A 7,482-nucleotide genomic window follows, 5' to 3' on the forward strand; every position below is an offset into this window, starting at 1 on the left:
ACCGGGGCCTCGAAGGCCGGGCGGTCTCTGCAGCGATGGAGGACGGGGCTGCGGTACCCGCAGGAGGGGCTGCATCCCTCCCGGGCCCCGGTACCGGCCGAGAGGCGCAGCCCCGCCGCCGGCGCCGAGCGGGACCTGTGGAGCCGCGCTGGGTGCGGCGGGGCCGTGCTGGCCGTGGAACAGCGGGCAGCCTTTCACACGCTCATCTGAGCGAGGCGTGCTGAGCCGAAAGCCTCTTAGACTGTGCCCGCAGTGTAGTCTCGGGTCCTCCCAGCAGCTGTAATAGTAATAACGATTAAAGCATAGACCTCGCGTTATTATCCTTTCATTAGCTGCGTTTAGCTGATGATGGTTGTATATTAGAGAGGTTTCTATTTGCCACAACAGCAGGTGTTTAAGTTGGATTAGGAAAGAAGATTCATTTTTCCAAAGCTGGATGTATATATATTGCATTAATAAATAGCAAATCTGTTTCAAATGATAGTGGTTCCATATTTGTAAATCATCCGGGTGAATACACCCCTGCAGGGATGCACGTGGGTCAGTGGAATAGGACTGTATCACACTGTCATGCATCATGAGACTTCTGAGACTGCTGTAGACCTACTAACAGAATTTGTTCTGTAGAAAATAATTTTAAAACTCATCATGTTTCTTGCTGCATGCAATAACACTATGACAGATTAAACCTTCTTCCTGAAATGATCTGGGAAAAAAGGGATTTGCCTTCCCTGCCATTTTAATGCCCGATTCCTCTGCTGTGACTGCAGTGAACTTCTAAGCAAAGGGTAGAGTCAAAATACAGCTTTCTCCTGCTGTTAGGACTGATGGTTAAACTGATGGTTAACTATGTACTTACTAATGGTTATTGGTTTGATTTTCTAATGTTGCAGCATTTGTTATGTGATAAACAATGTCTGTAAGTCAAGCTAATTTTTTAAGTGCCTCTCATATTTAAAGATCCATGAAGACTTTATAAATAGATAGTTTTAAATAGTGTAAGACTACTTTCAGAATATGTATATAGAGCCCCTACTGTTCCTAAGGAGCTCTAGTTTTCTTTTTTAGCCATGTCCCTGATTTACTTGGGGGCCCCATGAAGGTCTCTCACTAGATGGAAAGCTGTAGTTTGAAATTTTGGGAGGAGCAAATACAAGGTCTCAGAATTTCTCCTCAACTTAGCATAATTGTTAAAGGAGAGTGACAGAAGTCCAGAGATTCCTAATAATTGCTGAGCATAGCAATACTTGGAGAACCTTTTTGGAAATATGATTGGGAGTAGCCAGGACCACTCTGACTGCTGTGGCTGGGAGTGAGAGACAGCATTGACAGTAGAAACACACTTTGAGGGGGTGCATCTTGCCTCTTCTGCCAGAATTCAGGCATGGGTGCTGGGCCTTTCACTACCATTTTCCTGGAAGAGGTTTCCTTGTGGGATACTACTTCTTATAGATACATTATCTTTTCATCTTGTTATTCTTATAGGATTGATCTTAAAGAATTTCTTTTTTTAACACTAAGATAATTGTCCCTCTTGTACTCTGGCATGGCAGAAGTTGCTGAAATCTTGTGTTTATTTCTAGGAATAACACGAATCTGACATTCATGTTCTGCTCTGAGGAGTTCTGATTTTATGTATTGAAGATCCACTTTTCTGGAATTGAAACTGGGAAAGAAACTGGCAGCCATAGGGAATGAGTCTCCTTTATCTACCAGTTATCAGCAGATAAGTAGCACTATTCTGTTCAGGATAGTATATTTTTAAATGGAAAAGTGATGGAACAACAATATTTTTCTACATTTAATTTCTTTTTCACTTGAAAATCACAAGTTTTGCTTTTGCATGGGAAAAGTGATTTTTTTGGTAAGGCAAATGGGAGAGCAGTGTTTGTGAATCATTCTGGATATATGGACAAAGGGAGCATTCACTCCTCTGCTTTCAATTTCTTTATCAGCATCCAGCTTTTGTGTTCAACTGACTGTTACTATCACTTTCATCTGACTTCAATCATACTTGCTGTTGATTTGATCCTTATTTAGGGAGTGCTGTGTTTCCTCAAAGGAGACACATCCTTGATCAGAAATAGAGATTTTATAATCATCTAGTAATTTGTTGAGTTGGCAAATTCAACTGGCTTAATTTAAAGTTGGGCAAGACACTGAAAGCCAGTGAGTGAAAGGCAACTTGGAAGTCTTAGAGCTATTAGCTGGTCAATACTTTTAATGTTTAAGGATCACTTAAGTGGTATAGGTAACAAGAAAATGTAACTGTTTTGGGGGATAACCAACTCCCTTGTAACTTGCTTTTCAGCTTAGCTTTAAACAGCTCTTTGGGTGTTCCTTTGCAAGCAAAAAAACTCTCCCTTCAATTGCTAGAAATTTTAAATGGGCTGAAGTGGGCAGAGTCAGTGAAGAGTATTGTGCATAGAAGAAACAGATCAAGTTGAAACTCCCCTCTAAAGCAAATTTAAGCAAATTTTTTGAGAATATATTTAGAAAGCAATAGTATATAGCAGAGATAAAAGTAGTAATAGAGGCACACAGCAAGAGTGAGTGGATAATATATTAATTTATGTATTGATCATAGTTGCAACTTGGAATTATGTAATTTAATTCAAGGTATTTATTATTTTTAAAAGAAAAAAACATTTCTATTCTACCATGGTTTTTTTACATAGTCTTAAGAGATCTGAATCTCTAATTGTGCTTGTTTAAAGGCTGTGCTTTTACTAGACACTGACTTCACCAGCAACATAGAGTCTACAGCCCTGTGGGTCTGTAGGGCACTGCTTTGGCGACTGCTGGGAATGAGGCAGAGAAACAAGTCCTACAAAGCAGTCTCCGCATGTCATATGCCTGACTAGGCCCACTCTTCCAATAGGAGAAGTGAGGGATTCAGAAGCTGAAGAAGGTTGAAAATCACCCCCTTTTTGTTGGGGAAGGTGGAAGAGTGCATGAATACAGTGAAAACCAACAGTGCCACCTTGTGTGGCTGGGACGGGAGAGTTCGTCACGAGGAGGCAAATGGTCCTCGGCGTGTCCCCGGCTCCTCTAGCTCGGCACTGGGGCGAGCCCCCGGCCAGCCAGGGACAGGGCAAAGGGAAGGAGGAGTTCCCTTTAGACCTGCAGGAGGGAGGTGTTTGCTGCTTCACTTCAAAGGCAGAGGTGGTGGGTATGTTAGGGGCACTCAGCCTGACGGTGGAAGAAGAGCCAACAAAAAAGCAGGTTGCTCAGGTTTTTCTTCTGTAATTCAGCAGCTAGACTAGTGTCTGGGGGAAGAGGGGGTAGTGTAAGTTGCTTCCATATAGGAACAATAAATGTGCTACCAAAAGTCTGGTCTTATGCAGCCTTTTAGGGGTAAAAAATAGGTGATTAAGATTCAGACTCAAGCTGAGGTCAAGGGTTGCACAACACTGAAAAAAAAATGATACTTAAGGAGATGTAAGCCTTCTATGGGGGAGACAGAAGTTATGTCCCTGCAGATCAAGTAGAGCAGGTCCCCTGTGTGATTGATACCACGTTGTGTCTCAGCCTGGAAAGATGATGCTTAAATGTAAAGAGAGCCTTTGGAGAAAATAATATTTGCTTCACTATAGGTCCACTCAAAGTATGCAAAAGAGGGTGCCAGTTGCAGAGTAGGGTAATTTAATTCTTTTAGCACAAAGTAAAGTAGTGTAGGTTGGGTGCATCCTTAGGCAGTGCAGATTGGTCTGGAAATACTTGTGTCTGTGCAAAAAGGAACCTTTAAATAAGATATAAAAGTAAACATATTTACAAGGCAAATATATTGCTAAAGGAACCCTTCTTCAGCTATTGTTGGGGCTTCCTGGAAAAGGGACAGGGTCTAAGAAATGCTAAGCACATTTAGGTATCACAGCAAACAAAAGAAGAACTATGTGTGTCCTGTCCAGCATGCAGGCATCATGTAGGTGAGAATTGAAAACAGTAATTTACAAAAAAAAAAAATCAAATGGATTTAAAAGCTATGAGGCTCCAAAATCCAAAATTTTCTGAAGTTCTGTACAAACTGACTTTCAGGAACATAGAATTTTTTCACAAGTTACACCTGGTAAAAATATTGATGAACTGCCTTTGATCATGATATAACCAGAAACAAAATTTTTTAAAAAATTGAGGTAAACAAAAGACAAATTAAAATGGTCCTCTCTAAAATGATGATGCATATTTGTTCATTAGCATATTGGGAGCTATGCCTTGTTTGTCACTGAGAACTGGAGACTTGAATTAACTGGAGAGTTACTGTTTTGAAAAGAATGCTGATACTTAAAATACACATAATTATTTTACCTCAGTAACTACTTGTACAAGACACTTTCAATGTAGTTCCTTTAGTTACTTATATTTACATATAGATGCAAGAACATTAACAATATTCCATTATCCTCAACTCTGTGTGTAAATGAGTGCTGTCAATTCTCTGCTTGCCAAGACTGTAGAACCATTATACCATACCTACCTATAACTGTGAAACGCTATTTCAATAGGGGATGACAAGAGGAATTTGTTAGGACAGCAGATCAAGAACACTTGTAACAGTGTTGTACTAAATGAAGGATCCTCTTTTAAGGAGAACATTCCTCAGAAATCTTGTCTGTCTCCTGTAAGAACATGAACAGAGGCAGAAGAGATGTTGGAAGCCCATATATCAAAAGATAATTTTTAACTATTCCCAGGAGGGACCAGTAGTGTGCAACAAAGCAGACTTTCTAATGGCATGGAAAGACAATGGTTCTTTTTTTTTTCCCCACTTAATTATGGTAAGTAGATTTAAAAAAAAAGAAATTTCGATAATTTTATACCCAAGAGTCTTCATAGGGAAAAACTTGAACATTTTTCAACACAGTTTTGTGGACCAAAGAAATTTTACTTTTTAATTCCAGTTTGCCCCTGTCAGGTCCTGAACAGCTCTTTGTGGCATTGCTCTCCCACTTTGAATTATTGTTCTTTGAAGATAGAAATACTGATTGTTTGTGTGGCACTTGTAGAAAAGGAGGCAAGACTCCCATAAAAATCCTGAGACAGGCAACTGAGCTGAACAGAATGCTCTAAATTGGAGTTGTGGTGTGAGGGAGAGAGGGCAAAGCTACCATAACTCTTCGAGGCTTTTAGCCAGACTATGCCCCAATGCAGCCTTAACACAAAACACCTCTTCATCTTTGGATATGTATGGATTGTGCAGTTCTGAGTATTTATTGCAAACCCCATTGTGTGACAGCAGAGTTTACTGATACAAAACCATGTACAGTGGTCTGTGGTGGGTCGGTCTTGGCTGGCCATCAGGTGCCCACCAAGTTGTTCTAGCACTCCTCAGCATGATGGGGTGGGAGAAAATAAGATGGAAATAGCTCATGGATCAACATAAAGGCAGTTGAATAAAGCAAAAACTGTGTATGGAAGCCAAGGAAAACAGATTTACTCTCTGTTTCCCATCAGCAGGCAACGTCCAGCCACTGCCCGGGAAGCAGTACACATAGCAGTTGCCCTGGAAGACAAATGTCATATCAAATGCCCTCTCTCCCCACCCTTGCCTCTCCTTTTTCTTGGCTTTTGTTGTGCAGATGTCATACCGTAGGGAATATCCCTTTGGATAGTTTGAGTTAGCTGTCCTGGCTTTGTCCTGTCCCAAGGTCTTGCCCACCCTCAGCCCACTGGTGAGAGGGGAATGCTGGAGGTACAGCTGTGATGCTATCCAAGCAAACACTAATGTGTTACCAACTCCTTTACAGCTACCAGTACAGAGCACAGCACTGAGGGCTGCTGTGGGGAGAATTTATTTCACCTCAGCCAGACCCAAGGGGCCAAAAGGCATACAAACTTGGGGAGGTAGCAATTGAAACAGCCAGTAGATTATTCAGAACAAGTTTGCAAACTGTATGTAAGAAAGTCAGCAACTCCTGTTATATCCACAGGCCCATCAGCACAGGAATTCAGTGTCAGCTGCTTGGTGCCATAATACTGCTTTAGGGAGCACAGGATTCCAATACTCAAGATGCTCTGTGCAAAGCATCGTCAAACAGAGGGTCTGGTAACCTGAACGTGGGAATTACTTCTCTTCATCCTGCAGAAGTGAGAGCTGTAAAATGTAATGACAGCAATATCAAGTAAACATTAACTATTCCAGCAGTGATTATTATCGCAAATACCAAGATATTTATCTAATTATGGTTAATGTGTGAACAGAATTACATCTCTTATCAGACCTCTGGGCATGCCTTTCTACCTTCATCTGGAATGGAGGTTATTGAGGTGTTTTGCAGTAGCTTTGAATGCTTTCTCCAAAATCTCACATTACCAACACCTGCTAGGACAGTATGAGGACAGACAAAAGAGAGTCCCAGCAGCTCATAAGGAGTTTACTTCCAAAAACCCCATTAGTACAGGTCAGTGGGTCAGCAACCGGAAGCTACCAATCTAAATTCATTGCAGAGGACTGAATGGCTTTGCTTATATAATAGATATTCATATAATATTTGGTTACCCCTTTAGAAATGATTTTGTACTTATGGTTAGTAAAGTGATTAAACTTTGTCCAAATGATAAATGCTTTTTTCTTCTTCTAAAAATATTGCTTGTTAGAGAGTGTCCAAAGGTGGAGTGTGTGGAGGCCTTATGAGGAGTGACCGAGGTCACTTGGTCAGCCTGGAGGAGATGGAGGGGAGACCTCATTGGGATCTTCAGCACTGTCACAAAGGGAAGCAGAAGCACAGCCATTGATCTCTTCTCTCTGGTGACCAGTGACAGGACTCAAGGAAACAACATGAAGCTGAGTCAGGAGAGGTTTAGGTTAGATAGGAGAAGGTTTTTCACCCAGCGGGTGGCTGAGCACTGGAACAGCCTCCCTGGGGAAATGGCACAGCACCAAGCCTGAGAATGTTCCAGAAGTGTTTGGACAATGCTCTTGGGCATATGATGTGACTCTTGGGGTGTTTTGTGCAGAGCCAGGAGTTAGACTGGATGATCCTGATGAGTGTTTCCCACTCAGCATAGTCTGTGATTCTATGTTTGGTCTGAGCTGTCTCAACATAGGTTGAGGGTTGATTTTGTGTCCAAATCCTTCAGAACTCGTGAGCCTTCAGTTCATGATGAATGTTGTAATCTTCTTAATGTTGAGGGGTACTGAAATGTTTGGAAAAAGACCATACAAGATTTTTTTAGCAGGAATTGTGTGGCCAGCAGGACTAGAGCAGGGATCATCCCCCTCTACTCACACTGGTGAGGCTGCACAGTGAATCCTGTGTTCAGCTTTGGGCCCTAAACAGCAAGAAGGACATTGAGGTGCAGAAGTGTGTCCAGAGAAGGGCAGTGGAGCTGATCAAGGGTCTGGAGCATCTGAGGGAGTGTTCAGCCTGGAGAAAAGGAGGCTCTGGAGGGACATTATTGCTTTCTACAGCTGCCTGAAAGGAGGTGTAGCCAGGTGGGGGTTGGTCTCTTCTCCCATGAACAAGTGTTAGGGTGATAGGA

The sequence above is a fragment of the Sylvia atricapilla genome, chromosome 13, assembly GCF_009819655.1.
Source record: "Sylvia atricapilla isolate bSylAtr1 chromosome 13, bSylAtr1.pri, whole genome shotgun sequence".
NCBI lineage: Eukaryota > Metazoa > Chordata > Aves > Passeriformes > Sylviidae > Sylvia > Sylvia atricapilla.